We start from the raw sequence: 18,847 nt of genomic DNA, 5'->3' as shown, positions 1-18,847 counted from the left end.
GGATCTCATCTGTGGTCCGTGGCTAGCTGCACAAATGGAACATTGTCGACACCATGATTTCACGTCGTGGCAGTAGTTCACCCAGTAAAAGCGTTGCCGGATTTTGTCCAAAGTCTTATTTACTCCCAAATGAGCACCAGTCTTTCCATTGTGCATTTCCTCCAGTAAGTGGTCGACCCTTCCTCTGGGAACTACCAGCTGCTTCCTTATCTCTTTTCCATCGGCACTCTCCCAAGCTCTTTTTAGCAAGCCGCCTTCAACCACAAGCGAGTCCCACTGAGCCCAAAGTGCTTTGAACGTCAGGCCTTTGCTAGAGATTTCTTGCCATGTTGGTCTTGGCTCGCTTTGTTCCTTTCTCAACAACAATGGGCCTATGTCGCTGTCTTCTAGTTGATCCTTCCTAATCTCAATGGACAGAACTCCTTCACGTTGTTCTGCTTTCTGGCAATGTTTGCATTCTTCGGCGCAAGTTCTTCTTGATAGAGCATCTGCGTTATTATGCGGCTTTCCGGGTCGATGCTTGATGTTGAAATTATACTGCTGGAGTTTTTCAAGCCATCTTGCTACTTGCCCTTCCGGTTGTTTCATTCCGAGGAGCCACTGGTCAGTCCTTATCAAAAATTCCTGTTCGTACAAGTACTTGTGAAAGTGATCGACTGATTTTACTATTGCCAGTAGCTCTTTTCTCGTAACACAGTAGTTCCGTTATGCTTTGGTAAGTTTCCTACTGAAGTATTCTATGACATGTTCTTCTCCGTTTTGGATTTGAGACAATACAGCTCCAATACCAGAATTACTGGCATCTGTGTCTAAAATGAACTTTCCTTTTGGTTGTGGATAACTGAGGATGGGACTGGAGCAAAGTGATGCTTTTAACCTTCTGAACGCCTGATCACATTGGGTATTCCAACAGTAGGGTGTTTTGTCCTCAGTAAGTTGATGTAGCGGAGCTGCGATGTTGGCAAATCCTTCCACAAACCGTCTGTAGTAGGTGGCAAGTCCTAGAAAGCTTCTGAGTTCGTGTTTATCCTTTGGTACTGGCCATTCTCTAATTGCTTGGATCTTCTTGTCGTCCGTCTGGATTCCGTCGACCGACACCACATGCCCAAGAAATTCGACTTGCTTTTGGAAGAACCAACACTTTTTGGCGTTCAATCGAAGATGGGCACCACCTATTCTAGCAAATACTTCTTGCAAGTTGTTCAGATGTTCTTCAAAAGTTTTTCCCATCACCATGATATCGTCCAGATAAACCAAGCAAGTCTTCCAGTTTAGGCCACGAAGCACAATTTCCATTAGTCTATCAAACGTAGCAGGAGCATTGCAAAGTCCGAAATGCATCACATTGAATTGGTACAGCCCATTTCCAGCAGAAAAAGCAGTCTTCTCCTTATCTTGCTTCTCAATGCCAACTTGCCAGTACCCACTCTTCAAATCTAAAGTAGAAAACCAACAGGATCCTGCCAAAGTCGTCAGTGTGTCGTCGATACGGGGAAGTGGATAGCTGTCCTTTTTGGTCACGTCATTAAGTTTTCGGTAATCTACACAAAATCTGCTTGATCCATCTTTCTTAGTGACCAGAACAACAGGTGATGACCAAGGGCTGCAGGATTCTTCTATAACTCCGTCGTCAAGCATCCTGTCCACTAATTCCTGCACTTCCTGTTGTTTGGCTATTGGTAGTCTCCTAGGTGGTTGTCGAATCGGTTGTGCATTGCCGGTGTTAATTCGGTGTTTTACAATGGTAGTTTTCCCATATTGTTCGGTGTTCCAAATATGCTAGCATGGTCCAAAATCAGTTTCCGAGCCTTCTTCAGTTGTGGTGTTGACAGATGTTTCCAGGTCTTTTCAAGTTCATTTAAGAGCTTGTTTTCCCCCAACTGCTCCTCCTGTTCTGGTAACCCATCGCAATTGGTTACTTTGACTACAGGCTCAAATACCGCAATAATTTCGTCTTTGTTGATTTTGACGTCGTCTGGAAAAATGTTTGCAACTCTTATTGGAACTTCACTTTCTCCATTTACAAGTGATTTCCCAATGAGGCATCTTCCGGGTCGGTCCGGGTTTCGTACAAGTCCAACACAGCACCCAGAATTCTGCTCCAATTGTCCAATGATTACTTGCTCGGAATTGCCGCTTATTTTTACTGTCTGAGATGCCAAAACATTAATGGGTGACTCATAGCGGTGATTGGTTGACAGGATGAACTCTTCACCTCCAAACCTTAGGATATTTTGCTCGGGATCAAAAGAGAATCCATGTTGACGAATCAGGTCCATTCCCAGAATAAATTCATCTTCAATATCTGCTACTAGCACTGTGTGGTAAAATGTAATCCTCCCAAGGCAAATCTTTACTGTTATTTCTCCTAAAACTTTAGCCGATTCTCCAGTCACAGTGCGCAGGAGAATACTTCTTCGTAAAGGCTTAATTTGACTTTTATCCACAAGGTTTGACCGGATCAAAGATTCTGCCGCACCGGTGTCCAAAGTAAAAGTAACGTTCATCGCATCCACCTTTCCATCTACGTTCAGGCTTCCCATTGATCTACCCAGGCTTCTGATGGAGATAATTCTGGGGACTTTGTCTTCGCTAGTCAACATTCGCCCCGTAATGTTGACTAGTGGGAGTTTTCCTGGTCCCTTCTGGATGGTTGTACGTCCCTCGTTGGAGAGCGGGACGGTATCCTTACTCGATAATCTCGTTTAATGTGTCCCGTACGTCCGCATCGATAACACTCCACTCTAGTGATCGGGCGTGACCGTTCTAACTGTGTGGACTGGCCATTTGCTGATGCTGCCATTTGTTGCACTAATTGGCCGACCATTGATTCAATATTATTTATTGAATTTTATTTATTGATGTAGCAACATGATCGGCTGGCGGTTCTCTCTCCTCTTGAATAGTCACGGCCCTGATTTTTGGCTTTAAGTCGTTGCACGCAGCTTCAACTTCCAGCGCTCGAATCAGTAATTCGCTGCTGTTGGTCCCTTTGAACATCTTCAGCATTTTCTTTACCTCCGGATCTCGAATCCCATCTACAAAATACTGTGCCACAAATTCTTCTTGGATTTCATCCGGGGCGGCTGGGTAAGCCAGATGCACAAGGCGACGAATTTCGGCCTCAAACTCTTGTAAATTTTCACCAGTTTTCTGCAGTCTTGCCTTTAATTGTGTTTGGTACACTCCTTTCCTATGCTGATCCCCATAACGTCGTTCTAATGCAGCTACTAATGCGTCATAGTTGCTTTGTTGGGCGATAGGCAGTCTGTAACAGCTCCAATGCAGGTCCTCGTAATGCCACCACCAGTGCTACAGCCATTTCCTTGTTACTCCATCGATTTGCATTTGCAGCGGCCTCAAATTGGAGTTGGTACGTTGCCCATGAAGTTTGACCATCGTATGTGGGAGGCTTGATCTTGTTGAGCCCGTTTCCGGTGATTATTGTAGAGCTGGCTCCTCTGCTGTCAATTTTCCGCTCTAAGTCGCGTAGCTTTATCTCTACATCATTCTGAATTTTATTAATGTCCTCCCGAACATCATTAAATTTTACCTGAACATCATACTCCATCTTTTTGAGACTATGGGTTACATACTCTTGGATTTCTGTCTTGGTCCCCGCTAGAACGTTCAATATTTCTACGTTACGCTTTTCTTGCCGTTCTCTATCTTCTTGACGCATTTCTATATCTTGTTGTCTCATTCTTTCTTTTTCTTCTTTGTCTTGTTGTCGAATTCTTTCTTCTTGTTGTCGAATCTTTTCTTGTTCTTCCTTCTCTTGTTGTCGAATCCTTTCTTGTTCTTCCTTCTCTTGTTGTCGAATCCTTTCTTGTTCTTCCTTGTCTTGTTGTCGCATTCTTTCTTCTTCTTCTTTGTTTTGTTTAAGCATTGCCATAATAGCTGCAAATTGGGCCTCCATGTTTGCACTTTGACGTCTTGTTATTGGCATAAAATAAATTTAACACACCACTGTTCCGAAAATCTCTAGTCCTGTTCTGAACACAAGTCTCTAACCCGTAGTCTAGTTCCAATTCACGTCGCACTAAAGTCTGATCCCACTTCTGACACCAATTGTTACGATTTTCCCGTGGGTTTACACAAAGTCAGTTTAACTCAACAATTAATAAATTTATTTACACTTCAAAACACTCCTTACAATAATTAACACAGCTACTAAAAACACTACTACAATTCCACAATTATTCCACTATTCAAACTTAACCGCGTTCCCAAATTCACTACTCCCGCGGTTGACACCGCGTCTTTTATATTCACAAACCACGTTCTAGAATGACCGCGAAACGCTTCGCGGGTTGCCTTGAACATTAAAGAATCTTCCAGGTGACGCTTCCTAACTGTGGCCTACTTTAATACGCGCCCGGCCAGATATTACGGCGCATCGGTTTCATCCCGAAGCGAGCGCTCGTTTAGAAGTATCGAGCATAGTAGGCCCAAACCGTAACAGTATATTAACCTTTGTTCATATTTTTATTTCATGTAAACGCACACATGAGAGTCCACAAGCCAGAGCAAAGTAATACCCCACGTTGATCCTGCTCTGCTGAAGACATTTAATTTCTTCCACGACTGTCGACGTTGGTGTACAACATAGTCCACACGCAATACCAACACGTCATTAGACTTTTAACCACATTACATTTTATTGGCATTTAGTGATGTGCGGACATTGTGCAGTGCAAACCTTCGAGGTAAGAGTGAAAAATTATCGCCTTAACAATAATGTTTTCTGTGTTGCGCTATTAAATTATGTTAGATTAAAAATGTATTTAAATAGAAGCGACTTAAGGCAAATGGAGTAGAGTATTACGCACATTCAATAATTGGTATTTTCAAAGCCTAGATATTTCTTTCTTTAGAATTTTACTCCATTATTCTTTTTTAAGCATATTAAAAGTTATTTATTTTAACCATAAGCAGTAGGTACTATGTTTTAATCAAACTGTACTTAGTAGTACCATAACATTTTATGTACGTCGATCTAAACTTTCGTTGATTTAAAACTGGGAACCAGTTTTTCTGGAGAGGGGGCATATGTCACGAATAGAAAATTTATTAATTCAAAAGATAGACTTATTATTTAAAAAATGTAATTTCATTAATTTGAAGCAGATGTTCGAAGATGGAAAAATAATAAAATGCGCGAGGCAAGGTTACAGTCAGAATGCAAGTACTACATTATGTCTATTTTTAGCGATCATAAATCACCGCTACTGCTATGCAGAGAAGTGAAAGCGACTCTCGAATATTTTCCAACTTCCAGTACGCAGAGCATACGAGGCAGTGAGGCGTTCAAGCAAATCGTCATCTGACGAAGAGCATTGGAATAATTTTATGCTTTTCAAATTTTCTATCTCCAGTCAAACGTCTTTCACTTCTAAAAAAAAGCGACACCTGCAAAAAGGCCAAATCATGAAAAATTAGAAATCGATTTTTCAGCCAGTCTGGCTTCTGACATGCACGGAAATCAGTACCAAACAGGATTTGTAGAATAAACACTCTGCTGAAAAACCAGTTCTGATCCACATGCAAGAACAAGACGCTATTCCAGTTTCCGAGGTCAAAACAGACGATCTAGAATCAGAGGAAGTCAATTCGAGTAGAGTGTAGAATTACAAGTCCTTGATATTGATTTGCTTTGACTGAAATTGCAAGCTCTTGAAAACATAAACGACTTTTATCATGAAAATAGAGGTAAACAAGACAGTGATGATGGTTTTATATCCAGCAAACCTCATCTGACAAAGAACATGGAAATACGTCCCGCTTTTCGAATCTTCTATCACCATCCATTCCATTTCATTCCTAAAAATAGCGACACCTGCAAAAAGTCCAAATCTAAGTGCTGATATTTACCAAAGCCCTAACCCCCAGACAGATCAGAAGCCACCTCCTCAGCGAGTTTGGCTTATGTAACTTGTCCGGAAATCAGTGCCAAACAGGATTCTGGAGTCAATCTGGAGAAGAAGCACCCTGCTGCAAAATCGTGTTTGAGTGCAGATAAGTCAACTGGAAAACTGTTAATTGTGGGTGACAGTGTTGACGCCAAACCGTCTAAAAATGCATCAGGCAGTTTAGTCAAACGGCCAGTTAGTTTGTCTTGGACAAACTTACTCAATTTTGAAACCAAGCTTCAGCAATTATCTTCAAGCCAGAATTCTAAAAAAACTCAATCTAAGTTCTCGTGATGATAAAGCAAAATATTTAACCAGAGAGATCAACGTGACAACGCCGCAGCCTTTAGGCGTATCGAAGGTATACTGCAGATGTAGTAAATAATCTCGTTAATTTCGTAAAAAAACCGCTTCAGAGGCAATTTTGATAGATTAATGGTCAAATTTAAAAAACAACGTTTATCCTTAATTGAGACTCGGCTGAGAATAGCTGCAGACTGGAACCTCGAGTAAGCTTCCATTTGAAGTCAAACGGCAAGATTCCCGATACTCTTATGATGGTGTACAAGATAATGAATGCTCCACATCATCCTAGTCGTCTGAATATCAAGAGGTTTTTGCAGATGACGTAGTCACAAATGAAAATTCAGAATCAAAGGAGAGCAAATCGACAGTAGACTATAGATCAAACTATAGCCTTGACGTTGAACTGCTTTATCTAAAATTGCAATATCTAAAGGATTCCAATGAAAATAAAGCTAACGATGTACAAAACTGTTGTGATAGCTTCATATCAACTAAAAATAACGTTCAGAAGACAGTTTGTCGATTAGTTTGCCTTATATCATCAATACAACAGTAACCAATAGTCAGACAAATTTATCATAGAAGAGGAACCGATAGTAAACCGAAAGGCTACAGACTATAGCCTTGATGTTAATTTACTTTGTCTGAAATTGCATTATTTAAAAGAATCTTATGAAAATAGAGACAAAAATTTGCATGTATTATGATGGTTCCATATCAAGCAAAAACGAGGTCAAAATTTACTCAAAAGGATTCCAGAAAAATTTCGTCAGTTATTGAAACACTACTTAATAGTTCATAAGACGGAACATCAAAACAACTGTAACTAATAACAAATCAGACAATGTAAGCTACATATCAGTCGAATTTATCCAAGAAGAAGAGGATGTGCCATCAGTTGACGACGTTGAAACAGAGGATCGAGTGTCAGAGGAAGTCAATTCGGAAGGAGAAACACAAAACGCTACAAACTATACCCTACAATAGCAAACTATTGATCGTGATTTGTTTTGTCTGAAGCTGCAAGCTCTAAACGAGTCTTACGAAAATAGGGCCAAACAAGAAAGTGATGATGACACTAATTCATCAACAAACTCACCACATAGTTCAGAAGAATTAATTTGCCTTGTATAACCAATACTTCGCAACTATCCACAAGTAAAAAACGTGAAGAACTTAATCTGGACAAAGATTTCATTGACAAATAATATTGTTACAAAGGCCTCAAAACCAGTAAGTTTAAGTGATTTCTAGTATTGTAAATTGTTGTGTAATTAGTAAATAAAGTTTGTTGAGTTTATTCAAAGTCTCACTTATCAAAAGAACCCAGTGTAACAATATGTAACTAAAGTGATCAACTTGGCAATATCGAAGCTATTATATGTACTGAGACCAGCCTGAGATCAAAAGAATACCGCAATGGTGGATGGTGGTAAAGGATATAGTAAACTACCGCTTCAATATTATAAAAATTTTGTTTCAAAGGAATTGGAAGATATGAGGCTATGTTCGGATGTCCACCTCGGATGGGATTAGCCTCAGCTGGCATTCCACATGATGTAATCAACCATTTGACCACTGAGGAAAATGTAGAAAGTTTGCGAAAAGAAATGGAAGAAGACCCTAACGAGCTTGAGACTCATACCACATTTAATTCGCCTAGGGAAAGAAAACATGAAGAAGACACAGCTCCTGAAAATCTTCAATTGGAAATAAAATTTGCTGAGGCAGTAGATGCTGAAAGTGTGCCGCAACACAGTAAGTTTATTTAATAAAACTGATGTTATTATTTGGAATTTGGCTTAACAAATAACATTCTATTTCATTATGGTTGTAGCGTACGAAGAGAGAATAACCAGAGAGTTTGCAACCAGTGCTCTACAGTCTTAGATCTCAAAGAAGAAGTTAAAATTGGCGGAAAATGTCTTAATTGCGAGCGACAGGAAAACATTACTTATGAGCGTAAAAGATCGAGAGAATCTTTGGAAAAACAAGCAAAATGCTGAAGCTCTCCGATCAAAAATTCTCCGAGGTTCAGGTTGGAACTAGGGTTCGTGTACCATACCGGATGTAGACAGAGCTCGTGGTTCGCCCCTTAATGTATTGGCTGTTATCAGTAGTGTAAATAATGGTCTTTCTAAGCTTTGTGAGTATGCGATTAAAATGTATACCACAGAATAATTTTGAAATTTTCGAGACTGTCCAAGGCGTGAGACTTAGAGAAGTTGCAGCTGCAAATTGTATTTTAGGGGCGCAGGGCTACAAGCGTTGTCACTGCAAGGGTAGATGTAAAAACAATAAGTGTGCATGTCGCGCAAATAAGAAAATTTGCAACTCGAAGTGCCATGGATCTCTCTCTTGCCACAACAAAAATGATTAGTTTTGGATAAATTTAATGTCATTTTGTTTTGTTGATTATTTACCTACTGCAACGGTTCACCTTTGATACCTCAGTGATTAAAATAAAAGACACTATCCAGTCCTTCTTAGTGATTATCGTTAACGGCCGGTAAATGTGTTTAAGATAAAAATATTAACAACATTACCAACCTAGAACGGACAATATCGCCAATGCCCGGACATTATCGATATTAGCGAGCAAAAATGGATATTTACGACTAGGCCTGGTCATTATCCTCATTGTCCAATTATCGTCTTTATCCGTAACATATACCTATATTACAAACCTACAAGCTTGCGCTTGTTGTTTGGTATACAGGCATGCATCATACACACTCAATTTAAAGTGTGTATGTCTTAACACGAACAGTACCCAATTTCGTTCATTCGAAAAACAGAGGTATCTTCCATCCAGGATTCCCAGGACGGCCGTTTCGGTTCCTACAAATCGATTAATCGTTACCCTTCAACGGATTTTTTTAATCGATGTTCTAAGCAGCGATTTTAAAACCGAGAATCGATTTTCTTTGGCGATTATAAAAGAAAAATCGTTTTTAAATGTTTTTATTAAAAATATAGACTAAAAATATTAGAAGGAAAGCTTAGCTCTATAGGAACCGGAATGTGCGACGTGTGAGGTGACGAGTAGGTTAAATGATCTGAGTTAACCGGGATCTGTAACCGCGTGATATTGGTTTTGTTTGTCAATAAGGTAGTCTTATGACATATGATATTGTCACGAATAACATAAGTTGCACTATGTTCCGTTACCTAGTCTGGCCCCGGTCTCCCCCAGTGCACCGTCTGAATCAGCAAGACCGGCAAATTGGGGTCATGATGTGGGTATTTAATCAGCGTCTCAAACCATCTAAGATTACTGGTCTCTGGGTCGGTCTATCGAGCATCAGTCCGAACTTTCTACTGCCCGGACGGCTCGATACCTTCTTGGAAGCCCAGGCTGAAAAGACTAGAGTTCTTACGCAACCAAGAGGTGACCGTCCGAACTCTAGACCCTATCAGTATCTGAAGTAAGTCCTTTGGGCGTGTCGGTCATAGGGGCTCCCTGCTCGTATCGAGCGGGTTTCGCTTGGCGACACTTCAAGAGGGCTTGCAGTGCCTTAAGTAAATCCTTCGGGCGTGTCGGACATAGAGGCACCCTGCTCGTATCGAGCGGGTTCCGCTTGGCGGCACATCAGAAGACCTTACGCACACACACACACACCTACACACCCCCTCGTAGAGAGTGTTCCATGTGCATCCCGCCTGCAGCGGTGCTGGCGGCCCCCTTAATCTGGGGGTAAGAATTGGTTAAGTGTTATCTTCAGTATAAAAATAAAGAAGACATACTTGAGCTACGATTGTTGTTTCTCTTCCTGCGCTACCCCCAAAACGTGACATGGTGGAGGCGCCTCGTTGGATCCCCGTCTGTTAATCCTCACATTAGCAGACACACCCTCGCAGACGCTAAACAAGGGCACAAAGAAAAAGGGAATGATTGAAGACGGTACACTTCTAGGTCCACAAAATCTGGCAGCCCGCTTCGAATAAGGTACAGAAGCTCAAGTGGAAGAAGCTCAAGAAGATAAGACAAGGGCCAGAAGGGTAAGGAAGAAACATAGCGAATACACAATGATAGGTTGTGGAAGAAAAAGGGCTAGCCTGCAGGTCCACAGTTGCTTGAACTGAGTAGGGCAATGTCAAGATGGGCCTGTAGGACGCTCTAAGAAGGCAACATTTTTATAGCAGCATTAGCAGCACATTATTTTGGTATTATATTGGGTATGGTAAAAGGCAAATTTTCTTAATTAGGTTTCATAGAATAGGTGTATAGTTAGCGCAATTATTTATTTACAATATCTTGATTTCTAGGCCAGTGTCGCGATCCCTGACCTAAGTGTAGGTATGTGATGACCTAGCAAATTCGTGCAATTATGAAGTTCTAGGTTACAACAACAAAGTGTACTGGTTTACATAATGATTTTATTTATGTTTTAAGAGATGTATGGCAAACAAAGTAATGATTGGAATCTTGTTTTATTTTTTTTAGGGTCAACCTGGCAATCTTGTTGCGTCTATCGATCAACTGCTACAGCCTTGTTGAAAAGCGAACTAGCCTTATGTCTTGGAGAAGCCGACATCTTCAGATGGGTCCCGCCACGACGGTTCTACTTACACCCGTGTGCACCCGAAGTCTTTAATAAGTCGAGCTGAAGAAGCATCTCCAGATGGGCTCACGTTAATTAGGAAGAAATATACATGTCCAAGGATAGGTGTGCTAAAGGAGCACGCAAAAGGACAGAATATGAAGAAATGAAGCTAAGCGATAAAGTTTGCCGCTTAGAGAATACAGTGCCAAGAGAAGGCACTACGCTGAGATGAAGCCTAGGTGTGTTGGGTTGTAATTAGCAACAGAGTAATAACTGTGAACGTTTTATTTAAGATAAGAAAATTAAATTAGACAGCCCGAAAAATTTTGCAACACGAACTTCAAAAACTAACTTGTACCATATTACAAAAAGGTAATTTTACCTTTTTACAAACTAGACATAATTTTAACTCGTCTTATTTAAGATTAGTTATAACAAATTCTAACACCCTCTCCTAATCTTAAATAAGAATACTTATTATCTATTACAAGTACAAACACATAAATCTAATCCAACATCGTATTACATTTAAAATTTTGAAATTTCACTTTATCTAAAGGTTTGGTTAAACTATCTGCAAGCTGCTCACTACTTGGACAATAAAACAATTTAACAATACCTTCAGATACCTTCTCATTAATAAAATGATACCGGACATCAATGTTACTGCGTTTGTTAAACTGTCCATTTTTAATTATAGTAATAGCACTTTGATTATCAACATGTAGATTTATATTTATATTTACTCCCAAAAGCTCATCTATAACTGACTTTAAAAACAAAGCTTCTTTAATACATTCTGCAGCAGCTATATACTCTGCTTCAGTACTGGAAAGTGATACTATAGGTTGGCGTTTAGAACACCATGCCACAGGACCACCACAAAATTTTATGATATACCCTGTAGTGCTTTTCCTTGAGTATATATCTCCTGCAAAATCTGAGTCACTATAAGCTAACAAATTTAAATCCTCACTATGACTTGTATATTGAATGCCCAAATTGATTGTTGAAACTAAATAACGCAAAATTCTTTTAATATTTCCTACATCACGTTCTGAGGGTTTATCTAATTTCCTACTACAATATCCTACCGCATAAGATATGTCTGGCCTAGTTTTATTTGAAACATATAGTAATGTACCTACTAATTCTCTGTAAGGAAAAACTTTGTTCAAACAAGTATCATCAGTGCTTGGATTATAAATCATAGGAGTACTAACTGGTTTCATGTTTTCCAAACCAAAATCATCCAAGATTTCTGATATGTACTTACTTTGAGAAAGTTTAATAGAATCTTTGCCTTTGCAAATCTCAATACCTAAAAAGGAAGTTGGATTTTTACAGGACACTATCTCAAAATTAGTTGTTAATTTCTGAATCAAAATATTAATCTGTTCCTCATCATTTCCTAAAATTAGACCATCATCTACGTAAATCGCTAGAAATAAGGTGGAGGATTCATTTTTGAATATACATTGTTCACTTTTAAGGTGTATCAAACCAATTGATTTTAAAACAGAAGTAAAATGTTCATTCCACCTCATTGGACTTTGTTTAAGCCCATACAATGCTTTTTTTAACAAACAGATTTTATTTTCACAATTTACTTTCGAATAACCCTCTGGAATTTCCATAAAAATTTCATCTTTTAATTCGCTATACAAAAAGGCCGTTTTGACATCGAATTTCCTAATTATTAAACTATTTTTAGCAGCTAAAGCAATCAAAATTCTTAACGGAGCTGTACTTATGACTGGACTAAACGTTTCCGTATAATCTATTCCCTGTTCTTGCTCAAATCCCCTAATTACTAGTCTAGCTTTATATTTATTATTTTCTTTAATTCGAAAAACCCATTTACTACTTAAAATCTTCTTACTTTTAGCCGCCTCTCTGTCCACATACATCCAAGTTTGATTTTTCTCTAATGACTCCTTCTCTTCATTTATTGCTTCAACCCATTTGTGCCTTTCAACCCCATTTATAGCTTCGCTGTATGACAGCATTACGTACTCATTTAATCGTTGAGGCTTCTTGATGATTCTTCCACTTCTTGTTTGAACATTATTTTCGATTTCTTCTTGGACATCAGAAACTTCTTCATTAGGTACATTTTCATTGCAGATCTCATCCATGACATTTTCAGGTAAATTTACATCTGAAGCAGGTTCCAAATGTTCAATCTCTTCATTTAGGTTATCTTCCAGAAACACGGTTTTTTTAGTTGTGTTAAATTCTGGTCTAACCACTGGCTCTTTAAAGATAACATCTCTGGAAGTTACGATTTTTCTATTTTTATTGTCCCACAGGCGATAACTTCCTAAAGAGTATCCAACAAAAATGTACTCATCACAACGATAATCAAGCTTCTTCGTTGGTCCCAGTCTTTTCGCATAAGCTATGCATCCAAAGATTTGTAAATTTGTTAAATCAGGTTTTTTTCCATTCCACATTTCAATAGGAGTTTTATCAATAGTACTTGAAGGACTTCTATTTAACAAATAAGTTGCAGTGTATACAGCTTCACCCCAGAAAGCCTTGTCCAAGTTTGCCTCAAATATAAGAGCTCTAGCCTTTTCCATTATGGTTCGATTTAGCCTCTCAGATCGACCATTTTGCTGAGGAGAGTAGGGCACTGTATAGTCTACAACTATACCTCTAGCTTTGCACCAATCCATGAAGTTTCGATTTTTATATTCTCCTCCATTATCGCACCGTATTTTTGATACTTTTAAATTTTGACAAGCTTCCACTTCGTGTATGTAGTTTTTAAGATTTTCAGCTGATTCACTCTTATGTCTCATTAGATAAACTTGAGTGTAATGAGTGAAATCATCCATTATTGTCAAGAAATACCTATTGCCATCCCAGGTTTCTGGTTCAATTGGACCACACACATCACTATGTTTCAGTTCTAATGGTCTTGTGGCTCTGGTCCTAGTGCTGTTAAAAGGTTTACGAGTTTGCTTAGACTGTAAGCAAACTACACAATCCTTTATTTTTTGGTCACATTCTACAGTATTTAAAATCATGCCCTTTGAAAAATCTTGTAGTTTTTTCATACTGCTAGGACTAAGATGGCCTAATTTTTTATGCCACAAAACATTTTGATCCCTTCTTTCTGTCATTAAACATTGTTCTTCAGTTGACAACTTAATACAATAAAGTCCACTATTGTCCTTTTGACCTTGCAACACTGGTAGTTTATTTTTAGAAACGACCACTTTGTTTTTTGTAAATATTACCTCACCACCATTTTCAGTAATTTTATTGACCGATAATAAGTTTTTGCTTAACTCCGGAACATACAGCACATTTTCAAGAACACATTGATCTGTTTCAATGAATCCTTTACCCTCTGAAGTTATAGATGAATTCTTCTTGGCTACTAAAACATCTGAACAATCTGCTTGTAATGAAGTGAACAGATTTTTATTGCTTGTCATATGCGATGAAGCTCCAGAGTCAATGAAGAAAGTTGCTGTATTTGATTCTAAATCCATATCTTCACATAGAAAAGCTATTTTGCTATGAGTTTCCTGTCGACCTTGATCTTGGCTCTGTCTGTTTCGGAAGTAACAATTGCTTTCTACATGATTTGTTTTTTTACATATTCTACATGACCTTTTGTCACAATAACGAGCAATATGTCCCTCCTTGCCACATTTAAAACATTTTCCTCCAAATCTTGTTTTATTCTTATTTACTTGTTGTTGTAGCTGAGCTTTAAAAACCATACCTTCGGGTTCGCATTGTTTCTTCTGTCTTTCTTCTTCTCCAATCAGTCTGTTTGAGAGATTTTCAAGGGTTTTATCACCTTGTGAAGTGGATTCCCAAGACGTAGCAAAATTTCTAAACTGATCAGGTAATGTTGCAAGTATTTTAGATGCCAACATACTGTCTGGGATATCTTGTCCAAGTACTCTTAGCCTACATGCCAAGTTTTCAATTTTGCTAATGTGCATTAAAATGTCAGTTCCTTTGCTGTACGAAAAATTAAAAAATTGTTGCATCAAATAACATTTTTCGTCTTCTGTTTGTTTCTCATATATGTTTTTAAGCTTGTCGTACATTTCTTTAGAACTTTTACAGTTAAAAATATGCATTAGTTGCTTCTTATCTATGGTTGTTATTATTATTTTCTGAGCTCGGGCGTCTTTCCTTTCAAAATCTGCTTTTTCCTTATCATCTGCCAGATCTTCCATTTTCTTAATTCCTGACACAATTTCCCATAATCCATGTGCCTTAAACAGGATTGTGACTTGAAATTTCCAAATTTGATATGTTTCACTATTTGTTAATCTCTCAATCTGAGAAACGTCTTCCTCCGTCATTTTAGTTTTTAATTTTATGCCTTTATGACCACGACCAAACACCAGGTCCAAATTTTATTTTTACTGAAGACCTCTGTAACACTATCTTCAAAATCACTTCCGCAGCTTAACGAACTCTGGGCCCATAACCTGTTGGGTTGTAATTAGCAACAGAGTAATAACTGTGAACGTTTTATTTAAGATAAGAAAATTAAATTAGACAGCCCGAAAAATTTTGCAACACGAACTTCAAAAACTAACTTGTACCATATTACAAAAAGGTAATTTTACCTTTTTACAAACTAGACATAATTTTAACTAGTGATGAGCGAAATATAACGAACTGTGATTTAATCACTGATATTTAGAAATCACTGATCACGACTGCTACCAAAAGTATCGCAAAAGCGTGACGTGAATAACGTGATTACGATTACAGTTTTCTGATTTTTCCAAGTTCCCATCTCAAAGTTACGACTTACTAAAACGCGGTTTTTGCTATAAAGTCGATTATCGAATACCATCGTAAGACTTAACACGAGCCGCAAGCGACATCGCGCCTTATTAACAGCACGTACATCGAGCTATGGCTGGAAGATGATCTTTATTTCTTGTAGCCGAAATCGTGAATGCCTGAATGTCGTGATCACGTCACAGTATTAAATCACTGATATCAAAATATAACGGTAACAATTAACGTTGTGATTTAAATATCACGGTATCGCTCATCACTAATTTTAACTCGTCTTATTTAAGATTAGTTATAACAAATTCTAACAAGGTGAAGCGTTTCCACTTAGACGATGGTGCCAAAGAAGGGTACAATGAGCAATTTACGGAATTTCGCTTAATAAGGAAGGCAATAAGATAGACGCAACAGCAAGGTTGAAAGGTGACCCAATGTAACATTTGTGATATTTTAAAGTACACCCCTATCTCTCGCAAGCATTAAGAATAGGACTATATTAAGCTATTATATTGTAATCTGGTGAAGAAATAAAGGACTCGTTCCACCACCTTTATACACCCTATAGCATTTAAGATTAACATTAGTATATGTAGACTTTATGTATAAGTTTCGCTTTTAGTGTTCGGGGCGAACACTTTCTAGGGGAGGAGCATGTAACATAAAGATTACACTAGGTGCCGTTACCCTAAGTTGCCCCGGTCTCCCCCAGTACAATGTTTGTGTCAGCAATATTGGCGAATTGGGGTCATGATGTGGGTATAAATACTGTACCAAAAGAACGTACAGATTACCGAACTCTGGGGTCTTCCCCAGAGGGAAGTCACTGACTGATCTCTGGGTTAGTCTGGGTATGCCTATTGTGGAACTTAACGTGGAGCAGTAGGTGACCAAGTGCCACACCCTAGATCAGCCCTAGCAAAGGAAATAGTGTGGGCGCGCGGCTTAAGTTGCCGTTCCAACTTACCTCCCTTTGCTAGGTTCTTCACGTCTTTACCGGCTCGGTGAATGCCCTCGGACCTAAGTCTAGGGTTCATTCATCCCCGTTAAAGCGTCGCCCCCCGTGTTCCCTCTGCTCTATAACTTAATAAAAGTGGGTTACTTGTGGAATCCTGTGTATTCTTCCCCCTCAACCAACCCTTAACGTGACAATATGATATAACATAACCTATACAGTTTAGCAAACGGAGCGAAACTGGCATTGATGACATTTGAAAATTCCTTATGTTTAGGTTTAGGCAGTGATTTTGTATAGAGTATAGATGCAGCTATGCCTAATGCCTGTACCTCTTAATGGCAGGCTATGTTACGGACATGCCCAACATATTTTTTCTACCCGTCTCTTTCTACCTTGTAGAATTGCGTTCTATCCATCTCTTATCGTACCCCGGTCCCCACTTAACGTTCGAACAAAGAGAGGACATACGCGTTGTTTACGTTTTTAAACACCATCTGACATTCTAACGTCCTTTCCTTTATCGGGTTTCATTCAGTTTTTGGTATTTCCGTATTCCTTTGTTTGGTACCATGTTGTACGTTGTAGTGTCTTTGTGCTTTTTGTTGACCTAAACGCGATACAGCACCAATATTGCATGTTGGTAGTGGAGTGCAATTAAATTCTAGTGATAGAATTATAGATAGTGATTTAGAAGTTTTGTCAGTGGTTGAACAGGACCATGATTACTTTGAAAGTTTACTGACGTTATCACATTTTGTTGAAGAAATTGATATGTATATTGCCGGATTTGTCGTAAAAAAGTATATATAAAAATTGACTGCAAAATATGTCAAGAGCATTTATGCGACAGAAATAATAAGTGTAATTCAACACTAAATGAATTAAAAAATCGAGGCGGGCTTATCAAACCTAGTACAGATGTCGTCAAAATATGTAGCCGACTTGAAACTATAATCAGGCAATATAAATCTGATATATTTTTTGTAAAACAAGTTGAAGATAGGGTATTACTAAAATTAATGCGTAATAGCGGGGATTTTTTTGATACTCCTGAAATGAACATACACATTTTAAGCCAAGATATATTAGATAACCATAAGACGCAAATGATTAAAATTTTTGCTAAATTATATTTAAAATTAAGATTACGTTATGAAGCTAAGAAGAAGGCGGGTAAATCAAGTATAAGACAAAAATACACCAAACTTATATTATTTAAAAATCAATACATATTATGTAAAAAAGAAATACATGGTTTTATTTTGTTTTCTAGAGCACCTTTAAATTCTCGCCTGAATGAAAACATTAAATCCATGTTATGATGTTCCCTGCAAAAAGACATTTTCAGAAAAAATTGTACCTGAGATTTTCAATGAAGCATTCCAAAAACTAAAGATTATATTAAGAGATATTCAGTGGATAAGCCTTACCACAGATATTTGGAGTTCTATGAACTCAGAAGCATACTGCACAGTAACTGCACATTTCCTCCAAAAATCAAAATTATGTTCAGCAGTTTTGCAAACATCTGAGCTTCCTGAAACCAAGACTGCAGAAAATATTAAAAATTACATTGAACTGTGTGTGCAAAGCATGAACGCCACTTACCATGCTTTGCACACACTTTAAATTTGTGTGTTCACTTTTTCGCATAGATTCCAGTGACGTAGATGAAATTTTTATAAACTCATTGTTTTTTGACTCATTTAGTTCCAATGCAAACAGATCTAATTACGGTTCAAGACTAGGTCCTTCCTCTTCAAACTTCCGTCCCCGGAATATGCCAGTCATTGAAGAAGTATCCAATACCGAATTAGACCCTACATACGATCAATCTAATCTATCAACAAATCTAATTACCAATATGAAAATCCAAGCACATATTATCTTGACGGAACCATCAATGAACAAACCGAAAATGATTTTTTTCAAGAAACTATGCCTGAGGAATCTGTTCAACAGTCCCTTCAGCAAGAAGGAAATTTTCACCAACTTTTCGAAAGCGACAACAACACTTAATAACACAACCAACTAAATCCCAAATTATATCCTTTAACCTAGATTCTAACAGCGAGTTATCATATATAATATTCCCTGAACATAACTTAAAGATACTCATTGACTCAGGATCAACTAGATCTTTCATGAATCCTGACGTAGTAAAGGCAATTTATCCTGATCGAATATCTTACGACCCGTTTGTAGTAAGTACAGTTTTTCAAAAATCAAACCACGAGTTTAGTGCATTCTTGCCAACTTCAAAAATATGTAACTTACCAAATAACCAAGATTTCTACCTTTTTAAAGTTCATCATGCGTCCGACGGTTTGTTAGGATTACAT

The 18,847-nt window shown here is 38.2% G+C and overlaps 1 long non-coding RNA gene across 1 annotated transcript; it reads right to left on the bottom strand.

Annotated features, from left to right (window-relative positions):
* Positions 1-17,699: 17,699 nt before the first annotated feature.
* Positions 17,700-18,552, bottom strand: LOC145737275 (uncharacterized). The gene is made up of 2 exons (XR_014180342.1): positions 17,936-18,552; positions 17,700-17,833 (listed from the first exon to the last, which is right to left on the bottom strand). It is a non-coding gene; the product is annotated as an uncharacterized LOC145737275 (long non-coding RNA).
* Between the last annotated feature and the right edge of the window lie 295 nt (positions 18,553-18,847).

This window comes from Ips typographus, linkage group LG13 (assembly GCF_016097725.1).
Source record: "Ips typographus isolate SLU linkage group LG13, UJ_Ityp_2.0, whole genome shotgun sequence".
Classification (NCBI taxonomy): domain Eukaryota; kingdom Metazoa; phylum Arthropoda; class Insecta; order Coleoptera; family Curculionidae; genus Ips; species Ips typographus.
The sequence above is the reverse complement of the archived record's forward strand: the minus strand, read 5'-3'. Positions and strand labels throughout refer to the sequence as shown.